The sequence below is a fragment of the Aedes aegypti genome, chromosome 3 (assembly GCF_002204515.2).
Source record: "Aedes aegypti strain LVP_AGWG chromosome 3, AaegL5.0 Primary Assembly, whole genome shotgun sequence".
NCBI classification, from domain to species: Eukaryota; Metazoa; Arthropoda; class Insecta; order Diptera; family Culicidae; genus Aedes; species Aedes aegypti.
The window spans coordinates 165,867,260-165,884,843 of NC_035109.1; the positions used below are offsets into that span (position 1 = coordinate 165,867,260).

General features: G+C 42.2%; 1 pseudogene; it reads right to left on the minus strand.

Moving 5' to 3' along the window:
- Nucleotides 1-9,003: 9,003 nt before the first annotated feature.
- On the minus strand, nucleotides 9,004-9,707 carry LOC110678129 (annotated as a pseudogene).
- Nucleotides 9,708-17,584: the final 7,877 nt, after the last annotated feature.

Here is a 17,584-nt window from a genome sequence, read left to right on the forward strand (position 1 = left end):
TTTGGAAGAACCTCTAAAGATTTTTCTGAATTCCCGCTAAAATCACCGAAAAAATATTGGTGGAGTTCCTGAAAGAATTTCTGTTAAAATACCTTTAAAAATTCTTGCTGAAATCCTTGAAGGTTATCCTGATAGAAAGCATGGAGAATCACCTGGGTGGATTTCAGATGCAGTCCATGCGGGAACCTCTGGGGTGAAATTTTTAGAGAAATCCCTGGTGAAATGACTGAATAAATTCTCAGAGGAGTCCCTGAAGGAATTCCTTATTTGAATTCAAGGAAGAACTCCTCATATCATCCAGTGGATATATTGGTGGATTCCAAAATTACTTGTGAAATCCTTACAAGAAATTTTTGGTTAAATTGCTGGAGAAATTTCTGAAAACTCCCAACAATCCCTAGAAATATTCCACGAGAAATTCCGGAAGGAATCTCTTGAATGATTACGATGATAAAATTCTTATAAGAGATTTCTAATAAAATCTCAGAAACACTTGATAACCCTCGAAGATCCTTGGAGATAAAATTAATTGAAGAATTTCAGGAGGTATCTCTTGATTTATTCTGGGAGAACTCCATTGAAGAACTCCTTAAGGAATCCCTCATCTTCTTTAGAAGAAAATTGCTGGAATGAAAAACTGGTAGAATCTTTTAATAAATTCCGGGAGGAATCTGAAGTAAATAGCCTGATGGAACCCAGGGAAATCATAAAGGAATTCCTGAAGAAAAGTTTGGAAGAATTCCTGATAGAATCCCTGAAAGAATTTCTGATGGAAACCTGGGAGGTGTTCATGATGGAGTCCCAGGAGGATTTATAATGTAATCTTGGAAGTATTTCAAATGGAATCCATGAAAAAACGTTTGATGGAATCCCTGCCGAAACTTCTAATGAAATCTATTGAAAGACTCCTGATGAAATACCTAGAGAGACTTCTGATGGAATTCTTGGAAGAACTTCTGAGGAATTTCTGATAATTGGTTATAACAACTGTACTAATCAAATCCTTGAAGGCACTCCTGATGCAATTCTTAGAAAAACTCCAAATGGAATCTCCATATCAACTCCTGTTGAAATTGCTGAAGAAGTTACCGATTAGATTCCTGAAGGAATTCCTGATGGAATCCCTGAAAGAACTTCTTATACAATTCTTAAGAGAAATCACCTGATAGAATCTCTGGAGGAATACCAGGTGACATCTCTGAAGAAACTTCTGATCAAATCTCTAGAAAAACTCCTGATTGAATCCCTAGAGGAACTCCTTGTGATATCCCCCGAAGTAATCCTGATGGAATTTCGCGAGGAACTCTTGAATAATCTCTGGAGAAGCTCCTGGTGGACTTTCTGGAGAAAGTCCAGGTGGAATCTCTGAAGAAACTTTTTGATGGAATCCCTGGAGGAACTCCTGATGAAATCCTCCGAAGAATTCTCAGAGGTACTCCTGATAAAGCCCCTAAAGGAACTCTTGATGGAATCCTTGGAGAAACTACTAAAGATAGTATTGAAGGAATTCCAGATGGAATCATAGGAGGAGCTCGTGATGAAATCCCTTGAAAAGCTCCTGATATAATCCCTATAGAATGATGATCTGGGAGAATACTTTGTAGGCTGCATTTAGAATGATGATCGTTCGGAAGTACTCAAAATCTAACTTGTCACCTTTCTTGTAGATGGGGCATATCACCCCTTTCTTCTACTTCTCCGGTAGCTGTTCTGTTTCCCAGATTGTGCCTATCATTCGATACAGACACATTGCCAGCCTCTCCGGGCCTATCTATATGAGTTCAGCTCCGATACCATCCCTTACTTTACTTTACTTTTGCTGGCTCTACGTCCTTCAAGACATGAGCTGCGCCACAATGTTACGCCAATTAACTCGGTCCATGGCTGCTAACCTCCACTTCCAGATCCTGCTCCACTTGGTCAAACCATCTAGCTCGTTGCGCTTCCCTTCGTCTTGTACCGGCCGGATTTGAGGTGAACACCATTTTTGCGGGATTGTCGTCCGGCATTCTCACAACGTGTCCCGCCCATCGTACCCTTCCAGCTTTGGCGACCTTCTGGATACTGGGTTCACCGTAGAGTTGCGCAAGCTCGTGGTTCCTCCAGCCAGCAGATATTTCGTCTTCTACGTATTTACCTTCAATCCAACCCGATCTGCTTCACGTTTCAGCCTGGTATACTGTTCAGAAACCACCTGGAACGTTCTTCCGACAATGTCCACGTCGTCAGCAAAGCAGATGAACTGGCTGGATTTATTGAAGATCGTGCCCCGCATGTTGAAGCCCGCCCGTTTCATAACACCTTCTAGCGCAATATTGAACAGGAGGCAGGAAATACCATCGCCTTGTCGATGTCCTTTGCGTGTTTCAAACGGGTCCGATAATGCACCCGATATCTTCACACAGCACTGTACACTATCCATCGTTGCTTTGATCAGTCTAGTCAGTTTCCCGGGAAAACCATTCTCGTCCATAATCTTCCATAGCTCTTCGCGGTCAATGGTATAATATAACGCTTTGAAATCGATGAATAGGTGGTGCGTAGGGACTTGATACCATCCCTACTGGCAGCTTTATTGTTCATAAATAAGCTGGTGAATGGCATCCTCAACCTTCTTCAAAGTGCGGGCTGGTTGGTTTCCATCGCCCGCAGTAATGATGAAGACATTTCCTCCGTTGTCCCATCCTTCGTTGTCTGTGCTCTCAGCGCCATTCAGGTGTTCGTCGAAGTGCTGCTTCCTATTTCACTAATTCACTATTTAAATAGAAAAGAATTACCTATTTTGGAGAAACAAGTCTTTATTTAGGTTTTGAAAAGTCAAAGTAATGTGATCGCTTTAACAATTGAACTGGAAGAAACAACATACTATTACCACGGAAAAACTTGTTTTATATTCAGAACTTTTATTAGTTTATTATTTTTAATTTACTATTATTAGTAGATAAATATATTATCTATTAAAAATTGCCGTCTATTAAAAAAGTAAAAATATCTTTTGAATTTGTTAACAGCTGCAAACAAAAAATACTAACACAGCAATACTTCAAAGAACTGTCTTCGGGGGCTTTCCTTAGTCGAGTGGTTAGAGTCCGCGGCTACAAAGCAAAACCATGCTGAAGGTGTCTGGGTTCGATTCCAGGATCTTTTCGTAATGGAAATTTCCTTGACTGCCCCCCTCTCAGTGGAAGTGTGGAACTGTGGAAGTGCTCATAAGAACACTAAGCTGAGTAGCCGGCTCTGTTCCAGTGGGGACGTTAATGCCAAGAAGAAGAAGAAGAAGAAGAAGAACTGTCTTCGATTAAAAGAAGTCAAAACTGAATTAAAAATTATCAACTATTTGATGCGGATGATCAGGAAGTGGAAGAGTAACCTATGTTTTAATGTTCTAATGAAGAACATGTACATCTGCTTATATTTAATCGAATAATAGTCTTGGTACCGAAATCAATGGTTCGTCTATCGCTCATCAACAATTTAGTTTGGAGATTCCCATGCTGTCATTTCTCTTCTTTGCATTATAACGGAAAATCTACTCGGTTTTCGCCAGATTTTAAGATGCTGTACATTGAAAAGTTTTCGCACTGGAACTAGAATAGTCGACATAACCGTTCTTCTCCACAATTTATTAACAAAAGAGGTATTCGATGAAGAGAAATCGCTTATTGCGGCCCTTATGGTGTGAAACGCGAGAATTGCAGAGGTCCAAACCAATTTAAGCATCCACTCCGAACAATGTACCAACGCCATACATTAAAACTGAACATTGCATAGTTCTCTCCAAAAGCCAGCCACACGTTTTAAACAATGTTACCGAAATGGACAAAATAATAATGGCAAAACCAAAACGTTGAAACTTTTACCAATTTTGAACATACGCCAAAACGTGCTGGGCGGCACATTCGAGCAACTTTTCGCAAATGTTTGAACTTTCCAGTTGCTTTCCCAATCAATTCACACAAATGGGCCAGCAAACACAGTAAAAGCCATAAACACGTTCAGTATTGGTATGTATACAGAAGGACCTTCCGATAGGGATACATCGTTTCGTCGGCTGCCATATTGGGACATACCTACAATTTGTGCTCCAGCCACAGTGTCCGATCTAGTTTCTTCCGCCTTCCCATGGTTCTGCCGCGTAATACATAGGTCTGTGCAACGTGTAGTATCTATGGCAATGGATTCGCAAAGAGCAGCACCTCACGTTGTACTCTGGAAAATTCGTTCAAATATATTTTCGACATCGCGTCCCTTGGATGCGTTCCAGAAAAATCATTTAAGGAAGCAAGCAAAATGGTGCAATAAAAGGTACGAATGTAATCGCGTATCTCCTGCAAGGATGCATGCTCTTTAGGGTGCGGCTTATTTTTCGAAGGTTTGAAAAACCAAAAGTATGTGTGCTTTTCTGACATTAAATCAAAAACAAGAGAGAGCATGATATAAGTGAGCATGAGTGACCGCCCGCAGTTGCTACTCCGATATTGCAAGAATAACTGTACTTACAGGGAACCAGCAGACGCTACTCAGGATTAGTAGCATCCTCAATGTTGGTACGGGTGCTTCTATTATTATAACAAATTATAACGGATGCGTTCGAATACAGGTCAATTTGAGGATGTAAGGAAACCATTAAGTCCTCTGCACATCCACAAGAAAAAATTGGGAGTTTTAATATGGAACAAAAAAATGAAGGTAAATTTAATATAAAAACCGATATTTTTCATTCACCACACAACATCCCGTAGATCTCATCAAAGGAGCATGCAATACAACAATTGGATCAATCACTACTCTCTACTGAGTTCTTACCACATAAAAATAGATTCCTCAAAATTTGAGTAAAAACATTGAGATTAAGAGTTGCTTACGTCAACTTGACAATTAATTTTTAAGATATAATAAGATACCTTTAGTGAAGGGTATATTAGTTTGTTATTTTTCAACTAGTTTTGAATCTTCCAGCATATTTTTTTAAATAAATTTATGTTTAGGTTGTAGAATATCCAATTTGTCTAAACGTATAAAAATACTAAAACGTTTCCTAATCTTTTAACATAAAATTAAAGATAACTCAATTGCATGTCAATGGTGTTGATGAAACATAAGTTTGAAGATCGTTTTGACACAATTATTTATCCAAAACTTCCCAAAACCTATTCCATGTTTTCCAAGTTTGGTAAGTAAGAAGTAAATATTAGGCATTCAGGGGCTTACAAAAGTTTGACAAACTTTTCAAAAACTCGATTTTAAAAAGACTGGTTCTAAAAGATTAATTGTGCTGAAAAATTTGGTTGAAAAAAACGAAGTTTTATAAACTTCACTGCAAGTATTTTTTTTTTAATATTGAATATTCACATTCCACCCACTTGCGGTACTTAGAAATCTTATTTTTAAGGTTTGCCTGTTTTGTGATTTTAATTCATAGGAGAACTAATGGTTTTTAGGACTTTCAAATAATAAGCCACACTCTAATGATCGTCCTTTCGTCTACTAGCAACGTTTTGAGAAGATGTTCCTATTCGTAACGCGGGAATGGTGGAACTTGCTGGGAAAATTATCGTTACGATTATAGACGCTTTCATGCCTTTTGTGACGTAGACAAAGATGGGACATGCACTGCACACGTCCATATCTAAAAAGGTCTTGGAACAGAAAAATAAAAAAAAGAATCCGAACAGCAGCCGCAGGCAAGACAGAGCGGGACCAATAGTCCAATTACAGAGCAACTTGAGCTAAATTGCTTTTGGCACCAGTTTGGCCAAAATAGGAAGACTTGCAGCTCGCGCTGCGTCTCACTAATTATAATTGTTACGAAACTGTCCGGATGTCGCAAATCACATTCTGAATTTCTTTTGCAGACATTGTAGAGATAAAATTATGGGTCTGCATTGTAAATGAATTGGTAATCTATACATCCTCAACAAAATTTATCGAACAGAAATTGAATCGAAATCGAATCGAAATTGGACCGAAACTGAATCGGAACCTTGTTTTTGATGTGAATTTCCACGCCTAAATAATTACAGATCTGCTGCTTCAAGTTAGAACTTGAATCATATCTCAAAAAATACAAAATACTAGAAATGCACAAACAGGCGACGCCAATTAAGTCGTGCAGCCACATTTCATGGAATGTAATTTGGACACTTTGAAGAGCGTATTTGTCTTGGGCGCTGTCTGGAGTGGCAATCCGTGGACATTCTTGATTTATTTTAGAACCATTTATAACCAGATTACTATCACAGACTCTGGTCCAACAAGACCGATTGCCATCGCTCCCATCCATGTACATATTGCAACAAAAACCGAGTCCTATAGCTCAGAGAGGTTCAAACAGGCAGATCCAGTCCAGTAGCCGGAAAGATTGGAACGACAACGCTTGACTGGTGAACACGGCCAGTGTTATTACCATTCTTTGTGGACGCATCAAAACTAAATCCACGTCTCCTAAGCCAGTATCTGCATGCCACAAAAATATAATGCAAGATGAGCTTAAGAGAACCATGAATAATAATATGAGGCTACTGTTCCGTTTCCTACAGTTGCGTCAATGAATATAAACTGGTTCACTACATCGAGAAAAAAAACGAAATAAAGTGCATATCCAAGAAATGCAATGTGTCTGAAATTCATATAGATATTGAAGATGTTGCAAATTTTCTTTCATTTATTTTTGTCATTAATACTTACGATTGGATTCATAGCTAGGACAATTAGCTAGGACAAGTGTGTCACAGGTTTCATGTGTTGAATTTACACAGGTTTGGCTAACGAATGAAAAATTGACTGATTGTGTGGAAAACCAATGTAATGAGTAGAGCATGCTTTATGCAAAGCATGAAAATTGCAACCGACACTCGTGTATTCAGAAAATATGCTACCGCCGTGCGGGGTGACATTGGTCCTAGGGGGTGACTTTGACCGCCCTTTTCGATGCATTTCTTGACTAGCACGGGAGGCAAAAAATTAATCCATGACCATCCAGTAGCTATTTATAACGTATTCTTGAAGCTTGCCACATTGTTTTCATCATACTGGTTTTAGTTTGCTGTAAAAATCTTGGCCCAAAGTCACCCTTATGGACCAATGTCACCCCGCACGACGGTACTTCATAAGAAGCAAAATTTTCGTGGGCGGTAACATTTTTGTGTGAGTCGTTTTCAGCTTATGTGAAAAAGTGTTTGACAAGTCTCCTGCTCGATTGGAATGACATTGACAGTAAACTTGGAATTCCAATTGGAACATTTCGCTTCTTTGCTTATAGTTTCTTTAATCCTACCACTATAATCCTATAGTTTCTTTAGGCTACCACTATGGTAAGTGAAGGTCCAAACGCAATGAAAGTGGAACGGCAATTGAAAGCGGAACCGGTTCGCCAGCATGAACTATAACATGCTAGTCGACTCAGTTTTGGTTCACTTTCATTCGTTAACAGCTCAGTCCAGATGGTGTGCTTCTAGCTGGCGAACTGGTTCCGCTTTCCGTTGCCGTTTCGCTATTATTGCGTTTGGGCTTTTACTGTTGAAACGGTTTAAATAATGGATCATGAACCGATGCACGAGTTTACTAATTTGACGTTTGAGCGGTGCCGAATTCACTTGTTTCCATGGTCACGTAAATAACACGGCACCGCTCAAACGTCAGATAGTGAACTCCTGCATCGGTCCATTGAAGGTCACTCACTTGGCACTCACCGCCTCAAAACAGCGGCACCACCGTTTATGGGATTTGACATTGTGACAGTATTGCTGTTCTGTCAATCACACAAAACTAAGATAATTCGGGATTTCTAGACTAGGGATTATCACGTTTTTTGACGTTGGATAACGTCTTACGGCAACATACTGGGGTACAATTTCGAAAAACGAAAAATCGCTCGCGTCACGAAAAGTGGTTAGATTTTGACTTTTAATAACTTACTAACGCCCGGATAGATTTTCAAGATTCTTGCACCAATCGATTGGAAATCTTTCTACGAATCTACTCGAACAATGAAAACTATTGATTCTCATGACTAAACTATTGAAAAATTGAGAAATATCGAAGCATGTCTTATTTTTCATAGAACAGCACATTTTTCTTGTGTATTCCTGACACAGACATCATTGCGCGATATCTTAGCCACTTTCGTCATTCAAAGGGAAACGCCCCTTTCGGTCTTCTTCTTACTTCTCTCCATTATCTCGTGTTCAGTCGAAGCCAATCAAATTCCACTTCACGCGCACGCGCACGACCGCATTTTAATTAAATCGTCTTCGGTAATCTTTTGGTGTGTTTCTGTCTAAGAATGGAATAAAAACCCAGGTCGATCGATTGTGACTACCACCAACCGTCCTTTTCAGGACGACAATTTCATTTTGAAAGAGAGTTATGGGAATTTTACACCGTGAAGAGCGACATTCCTGGTGAATGGATGTGATGGATTCATATTTCGGTCAGTCATTTGCATGCAATCTTTCATTAGCGTCAACATTAGTGCTTTTCGAGAATCACAGGGCCAAGAAATCAATTTCCCATCGCGCTCTTGCAGGGCAATCTTCGACATTGTGTGCATGAGAGATAAATTGGGGACGGCACTAGAATGAGGATCCCGGTTTGCCTCGCATTTAGCGATGATTGAATAATGCCGTTGTCGTCGTCGTCGCTAACCACATGCATGACAAAGCGATCAGTATAAACTTGTCGATTTGAAAACTATAACTTATCAGCAACAGCTTCGTTGATGATTTGATTTGGTAAGAAATTGTCGATCGAAACCAAATAATCGCACAGCGTAGACTGCAAAAATGCTACCGCCGCCCGACGGGAACCTATGTAAAACTTTGTTTGCCATTTCACTCCGTTGGAAAACTAATCATCCGAAATTTCAATTGGCAATTAAATAAATAAATTAATTAATAATAATAGGTGAAATATCTCTAGCCGCAACTCTTTTACGTGGAATGCATTGTTGTGGCTCTGAAAAGAGCCGTTTTGCTTGTGTCCCAATTCAATTTAAACTCGTTCGTCACGGATACGACGAGCCAGCTAGAAGGCTTTCGGCATGATGGTAACACGCTTGGCGTGGATCGCGCACATGTTGGTAGCCTCAAAGATAGGCCTAGCTCGCTTCCTGCAGGGCCATGACGGCCAAGCTCTGTAATCGCAGATCGGTCTTGAAGTCCTGAGCGATTTCACGGACCAGGTGCTGGAAAAACAATTTGTGGATCAGCAGCTCCGTCGAATTCTGGTAGCGACGGATCTCACGCAGAGAGACCGTTCCTGGCTGATAGCGATACGGCTTCTTGACTCCTCCGGTGGCTGAGGCGCTCTAGCGAGCGACTTTCGTGGGGCCGCTTCCACCAGTGGACTTACGGGCAGTCTGCTTGGTAGAGCCATCGTCGTAGTGTTCTCTGGACGGATTGAAACAAATGAATGATTGAATGTGCGCGGCTGCCGGTCCCTTTTATGACCTTCTCTTGCGAGCGAGCGAGACGAACAGTGAACAGCGAGCGAGCAAGAAGAATTCATCCATTGCGTAACGCATAAAAGGAGCCGAGCCGGCGGCCAAGCATCAGTTTTGTTACAATCGTTGCCGAAGATAGACTGGACTCGGAAAAGGAAGCGCCAAGCGTCATCGCAAGATTTTGCGTGACAACATCAATTGCATCATCACCAAACCACCGCCGTCTGGCTCGCCGTGGTGACGTCAAGCGTACCTTCGGTCTCATCTACGAGAAAACCCGCGGTGTGCTGAAGTCATCCAGAATTCTGTCGGCTACGCTCTGAAGTGGCAGGGCCGTACGCTGTACAGATTTTGAGGTTAAATCACCTCCATCACCGAGACCAGAATTCAAAACTAGCACTAAATCCATCAAACCTGAGCATGGAATGGCGATCGACGATATCCAAATCCAACCGTCCTTTTCAGGACGACAATTCAATTTTGAAAGAGTTTTGAAAATATTTCTACCATGAAGCGCAACAGTATTGGCAATTCTTACAGCAACAGAACTGTCGGTGAACTAAATAATAGTTATTCGATTCTCACAGTTCAATCGGCCCTTTTCAGGGCTAACAAATGTGTACTAAAGAGTTATTTGTGTTATATTTGCTAATGTGTTTACCACATTCTTGCTATAATTCATCTCTCATTAGTTATGAATAATTGACAAAACGACAATTTGGGAATGTTTCCGAAGACGCTGCTGCAGTGCTGTCGGAATGCAATATATTTTCTATTGTTAAGGAATGATTCAAATATTTTGAATTAATTGCTCCAAATTAACAATGATTAAGTATACACTTAAAAATCAATTCTTAAATATAACGGACTAAGCTTCTGAATACATGTAAAGTGGTTATTTTGTATCAACACAAAATAATAACACAAATGTCTATAATAAATCAGAATTGACATGCAACAAATAGTGTGAAAGTTCATTGGATTTTTAGCAGTTCGTGACGGTCCCAAGCCAGGAAATAGAAGAGGCTAACGATATCCAACGTCAACTTGGCGGTCGTATCTTGAAAACAACCTCTTACTTTTCTAATACCAAGATGGTGCACAAATTATGTCACGCTAAATTTCAACTTTTTTGACCACCTCCCCCCCCCTTCGTCACGTTTTTTGTATGAGTCCTTCGAAATTTTTGTAAGACTTGTCACGCTTGGCTTGACCCCCTCCCCCCCTCCGGAGCGTGACGTAATTTGTGCAGGAATCACCACGACTCACTCTGGAGAAACACAGCCTAATACAGCTTGTCTTTAAGCTGCGCGTCGAAGGACCTCTTCTCTTCATTGGGCTGTGACAGGCATAGGATCAGGATTTAAGGCCATTAGTCGCTGGATGATTCGTTGTTATGTGTTCGTTAGATCCTCTGGTCGTCCCTTCTTTGGTGAGCACAGACTGACGCTACTCGTTTTAGAGCTTTCTGAGTTGCCATCCTTCACTTCAGTTGGACTTAACTGTTAGGAATGAGTCATATCGCTATAAGACAGTCTCATCATGAAGAGAACGATGTTTCCCTGCTTAATCGATTCAGGGAGACACAGGCTAAAGCATTCCTTCCGTAGTTGAGCAATACAATGTGCGCTGCAGATTTTAAATGGCTCACATAAGCCACTTTCTTGCTGTCCTTGGTTGATAGAGCCTCGATACTTTATCCACAACGCAATTCGTTTCCTAGAAAGCGACAGGTTTGGAAGTACCAGCAACTCCATGTATTTAATATTCCGAAGTAGGGCACTTCTTTCCAGTTCGACGAGTGTGGACCACAATATCCAATCTCAGGTGAGTGAAGGGCATCATTCAACATGGTGGTGTCTTCACGTTCAATGGTTGCTTGGTGGGCTCCTACTATAGAAATATTAGTAGTAGAACGCTAGTAGCGCTGATGTCACAAAACTGATTTCAATTATTATTACCTTTAATTAGGGTTTTTAATTGTTTGTTCAATGCCTTGTTGTTGTTTATGTTTTTATAATTGATTTGACACTTTGATGCCCGGTACTCAGGCTGTCAATTCGTGGCAAACTAGATGTTGGTAACACGAACAGCAGCGACATTAGCATTCTTAGGTTAATGCTTCTACTGCTCCTACTGAGCAAGCTCCGTTTTCTTAATGGACCGGTGCACGAGTTCACTAATTTGACGTTTGAGCGGTGCCGAATTCACTCGTTGCCATGGTCACGTATATAACACGGCACCGCTCAAACGTCAAATAGTAAACTCGTGCATTGGTCCATAGCTGTCATAACACTCAATGGCTCTACAAAAGACAGCCTGTAGTACTCCTCCTGAACGTACTCGCTTTGGTTGGTAGATGAAGTAACACAAAATGGCTTTACAGTGTCCTTTGAAATAGGCTCCACTTGGTTGGCGTTAGCCACAGTGTCTTTTTGCCATAAAATGACAGGACAAGATGAGTGCTTCACGATCGAGATTGTCTCCTCGTGAAGAAGCTGGGTCGCACAGGACTGATCAGATCCTCCTGAACGAACTCTAACTCATCCTCCTCAGATGGCTGACTGTGCTCAATTGTCTGTGGTAGTCTTTGTATGGAATGGATTATTCCCACAGGACGGTCCAGAGAGGTCATCCAATGTGGACTCTGGATTCTGCATGGTTGCAGCCGTCACAGTCTCAGCGGCTGAATGCTGTGACTGCTCTTCTCTGGAATGTGTCTCGGTAGCCGGTCTCACTTGGTCGGTACATGTCACTCTATGGATCGATGGCTTCATATCCGGCAGCTTTCTCCTGAGCCGATGATGATGACGATGAGTTTTGAGCGATTGTTTACATCTGTGAGCGACTGTGTGTGACGTGGTCTTGCTGCTGGCTTCGGGTGGGTTGGTTGTTCTGCTGCTAATGATGATGCTCCTGCATTTGACGTTTCATCTCGTGCTCCTTGCAGTACACTGTAAACTCGGCATTACCCTTTAAAGAATAAAAAATGCCCATTTTTTGCTGATATATGCAGCTGTCAAAATAAAGGGTATTTAAAATTTTCCAATAATGGGTATTTTGTGCCCATTTACATATTCCGTTCATTTACTCTTAAATGGGTGAAAAATTTGTTGACAACAATCGGTCGGACATGTAGCAGTGTTTGAGAAACTTCGGAATTTTTTTTTTTTTTCATAATAACAAAATAAGTTAGCAGAAATGCGGGAAGGTCCAAGGAAGGTACATGAATTGCTTTTATTGCCGTGTCGCATCTATTAATCAATCTTATTTTACAGAATGCTTTGGCTGCAGAGTACAATCCCGTATGAATGTTCTGGTCTACAGGAATTTCCAGCCCCATTTACCAGTTCCAAAAAGAAACTCAAACCCTGATGGATATTTAATGATATTATACTTTATGATGCATTGAATAAAAAAAATGTGTTTATGAGATTTTATTTTTGATTATTCTATGAAAATCAATAATTAAAATAAACTGCCTTATCTTCTTTAAAAAAGAGTAAATTTTACTCTGTTTTTACAAAATAAGTTTTGGATAATGGGTAAATTTTACTCGTTGATCTGACGTACAAGCCGTTTACTCATTAAAGAATAAAGGCCCTTTACTCTTCTTATGAGTTAAACTAGTTTCTCTCAAGGAGGGTACTTTTTTACCCTTTAAAGGGTACTTTGGTCTTACAGTGTAGGGGACAATGTAATTTTGTCACTGGAGCGATCGACTTGGCCGCGAACACCCCTCGCAAATAAAGGAATGGACCTATGCACGAGTTCACAATTTGACGTTTGAGCGGTGCCGTGTTATTAATGTGGCCATGGTAACGAGTGAGTTTGGCACCGCTTAAACATGTGCATCGATCCATTGGGTATACTCGGGGGGGGGGGGGGTGCAGACTCGAACATTTGGGTCATTCAAATAGAACACAATCTTTTCCACGAGTGCTAATCGTTGTTTGTTTGCTTGTCTCACAGGAAACCACATTCAAAGTGCGCTCTTAAAATACTTATCGCAAAGCTTTATCAATGCAATGCAGCCAGTGAACCCAATGGGAAGAACTTATCAGAAAATTCCAAGTTGTATGTTAGTTAGAAATATATTTTTGGAAAGTTGTAAAAGACTTCTGCATAATTTGGACCAAGCACAACTTGTTTTTTATATAACTTGGTCTTTATGTTATATAAAATTGTATAACATTTCTTAGCGTGACTAAATCATGACCGAACTTATGCAGGCATACTCTGATCATTTTGACGAAAATTTTCGTTTGACAGCAGCCTGGCTGCTTGTTGATTTTCATTTTGCTTCCCCCAGGGTATACCTATTTTTTGTAAGAATTTCTTGTTGCTAATTGTTGTAATTTCATGTTTTCTAAAATTGTTGGAAATAGGGTGATCAAAGTAGTTTGGACAGTATTTATGGCAAAATCAAATGGGGATGCACGGGGGATGCGATCCGTACAAAAAAGTTTTCAATTCAAAATCTCAGAAACCGTGCAAAAAAGAAACATTATTTCTCGACGTTTCGTGCAAAACTAAGGTGTTGTCTAAAAAAAATAACGTGCAAAAACAGAATCGGGTGTATTGCTCTATGGACCTATGCATGGATTCGTTATTTGACTTTGGAGCGGTGTCGTGTTATTTATGTGACCATGGAAACCGGTGAATACGGCACCGCTCAAACGTCAGATTAGTGAACTCGTGCATCGGTCCATGAAAAAATGCACAAGTTCACTAATCTGACGATTGAGTGGTGACAAGTTCACTGGTTCCCATGGTCACATAAATAACACGATACCGCCCAAACGTCAACGAACGAACTCGTCCACTGGCATCCAACTTAAAATAAACCTTTTTTAACCGTACTAATCCCAATTAACCCTTCCGTTATCAATGAACCTTAAGGTAAAGATGAATCGGAGCCAAAATTCAAATTTTCAAGAGCATGGATCTGAAGAACCAAACATCCGTTTTAGCTGAAAACTTAATCGATTGATCACTAGCTGGTGGGGACCAATCGATTAGGTTTTCAGCTCAAACGGATGTTGGGTTCTCTAGATCCGTGCTCTTGAAAATTTGAACTTTGGCTTCGATTTGTCTTCACCTTAACCAGATTTGGAAAAAAAAACACTTTTTTGGATGTAACTTTCCAAATTTTGGTACAAGATGCAAAAATATGTGTTATAAAAATGGCCAATTGAAAAGAAGTGGATTTGCAGTGCGAAATCATTTAAATTTTTACAATTCTTAGCTCTATACCTATTGGTGCGGTATGTGGCTGGGCATGGCGTACCATTGGTACCTCGCGTACCTGCAGGAATAAAATAGACCCCTTTGTGCGGTCCTTAGCCTCTTGCCCAGCAACTCCTATCCCTACCTCCTCGTGGTACTGGCCGGGGTACGAGTAACCTTGGGTCGTATGCTGACAGGGAAGGGCGGGTTTGCTTTTGCTTTCGCAAACCTGGAGCGTCTGTACTCCATGTTAGGAGCGGCTCACAACAGCGTTTGTTCCCCATGTCAGGGGCGGCTGATATTCGTCCGAGTGCCAGAGAAGGACTCTAAGCTAAACTGCACACTATGGCCCTCCGAACGTTTAGGGGGAATGGTCCTCCGGAAATCTAGGGGGTTGGTGTCGGGCCCAGCAAGTCTACCGTTAAAACACATCAGCACAGGAACGTCAACGAGAGAATACGGACCGGAACAATCGGCAAAGACCACAGCGACGAAAAAGCACTAGCGATTGGAAACTCGGTACGTGGAACTGCAAATCTCTCAACTTCATTGGAAGTACTCGCATACTCTCCGATGTACTGAAGACCCGTGGTTTCGACATCGTAACGCTGCAGGAGGTGTGCTGGACAGGAGCATTGGTGCGAACGTTTAGAGGTAATCATACCATCTACCAGAGCTGCGGCAACACACGCGAGCTGGGAACAGCTTTCGTAATGAAGAGTCATATGCAAAGGCGCGTGATCCGGTGGTGGCCGATCAATGAACGAATGTGCAAGTTAAGAATAAAAGGCCGATTCTTCAACTTCAGCATAATCAACGTGCATAGCCCACACTCCGGAAGTGATGATGACAAGGACGCATTTTACGCGCAGCTCCAACGCGAGTACAACCGCTGCCCAAGCCACGACGTCAAGATCATCATAGAAGATTTGAACGCTCAGGTTGGCCAAGAACAGGAGTTCAGACCGACGATTGGAAAGTTCAGCGCCCACCGGCTGGCGAACGAGAATGGCCTACGACTGATAGATTTTGCCGCCTCCAAGAATATGGCAATTCGTAGCACCTATTTCCAGCACAGCCTCCCGTATCGGTACACCTGGAGATTACCTCAGCAGATAGAATCGCAAATCGACCACGTTTTGATCGATGGACGGCACTTCTCCGACATAACCGTCGTCAGAACCTTTCGTGGCGCTAACATTGACTCCGACCACTACCTGGTGATGGTGAAACTGCGCCCAAAACTATCCGTCATCAATGATGTACGGTACCGACGCCCGCCCCGGTACAATCTCGAGCTGCTAAAACAACCGGATGTCGCCAATGCGTATGCGCAGTATCTTGAGGCAGCGTTGCCGGATGAGGGCGAGCTCGATAGGGCCCCTCTTGAGGACTGCTGGAGGACAGTCAAAGCAGCCATTAACGACGCTGCCGAAAGCATTGTCGGATATGTGGAATGGATCTCAAGAAACGATTGGTTCGATGAGGAATGCCAGGAGGTTTTAGAGGAGAAGAATGCAGCACGGGCTGCAATGCTGCAGCATGGTACGCGACAAAACGTGGAACAATACAGACTGAAGCGGAAACACCAAACCCGCCTATTCCGGGACAAAAAGCGCCGCCTGGAAGAGGTGGAATGAAACGCGGAAGTTCTATCAGAAGCTCAACGCATCCCGCAAAGGCTTCGTGCCGTGAGCTGAGATGTGCCGGAATAAGGATGGGAGCATCTTGACGGACGGACGCGAGGTGATTGAAAGGTGGAAGCAGCACTACGATGAACACCTGAAGGGCGCAGAAAACACAGACACAGAAGGTCAGAACAACGAAGGCAATGGCTACGTCAACACAGCGGACAGCGGAAACCAACCAGCTCCCACTATGGGGGAAGTTAAGGATGCCATTCAACAGCTCAAGAACAACAAGACCGCTGGCAAGGATGGTATCGGAGCTGCACTCATAAAGATGGGCCCGGACAGGTTGGCCGCTTGTCTACATCGGCTTATAGTCAGAATCTGGGAAACGGAACAACTACCGGAGGAGTGGAAGCAAGGCGTTATATGCCCTATCTACAAAAAGGGCGACAAACTGGAGTTTGAAAATTTTCGTGCAATCACCATCCTAAACGCCGCCTACAAAGTGCTATCACAGATTCTCTTACGTCGTCTATCACTTATAGCAAACGTGTTCGTGGAAAGTTATCAAGCAGGTTTCATCAACGGCCGCTCGACAACGGACCAGATCTTTTCCGTGCGGCAAATCCTCCAGAAATGCCGTCAGTACCAGGTCCTTACGCACCATTGGTTCATCGATTGCAAGGCGGCATACGACAGTATTGACCGTGTAGAGCTATGGAAGATCATGGACGAGGACAGCTTTCCCGGGAAGCTCACAAGATTGATCAGGGCAACGATGGCCAGTGTGCAAAACTGCGTGAAGATCTCGGGCGAACACTCCAGTTCGTTCGAGTCTCGGCGGGGACTACGACAGGGCGATGGGCTTTCGTGCCTGTTGTTCAATATTTCGCTTGAAGATGTTATGCGGAGAACCGGACTTAACAGTCGATTCACGATTTTCACGAGATCCGGGCAAATTGTTTGCTTCGCGGACGACATGGATATTATTGGGAGAAAATTTGAAACGATGGCAGATTTGTTCACCCGCCTAAAACGCGAAGCAACAAGAGTTGGACTAATGGTGAATGCGTCGAAAACAAAGTACATGCTGGTTGGCGGAACTGAGCGCGACAGGACCCGCCAAGGAAGCAGTGTTACGATAGACGGAGATACTTTCGAGGTGGTGGACGAGTTCGTCTACCGCGGATCCTTGTTGACGGCTGACAACAATGTTAGTCGGGAAATACGAAGGCGCATCATAAGTGGAAGTCGTGCCTACTATGGGCTCCAGAAGAAACTG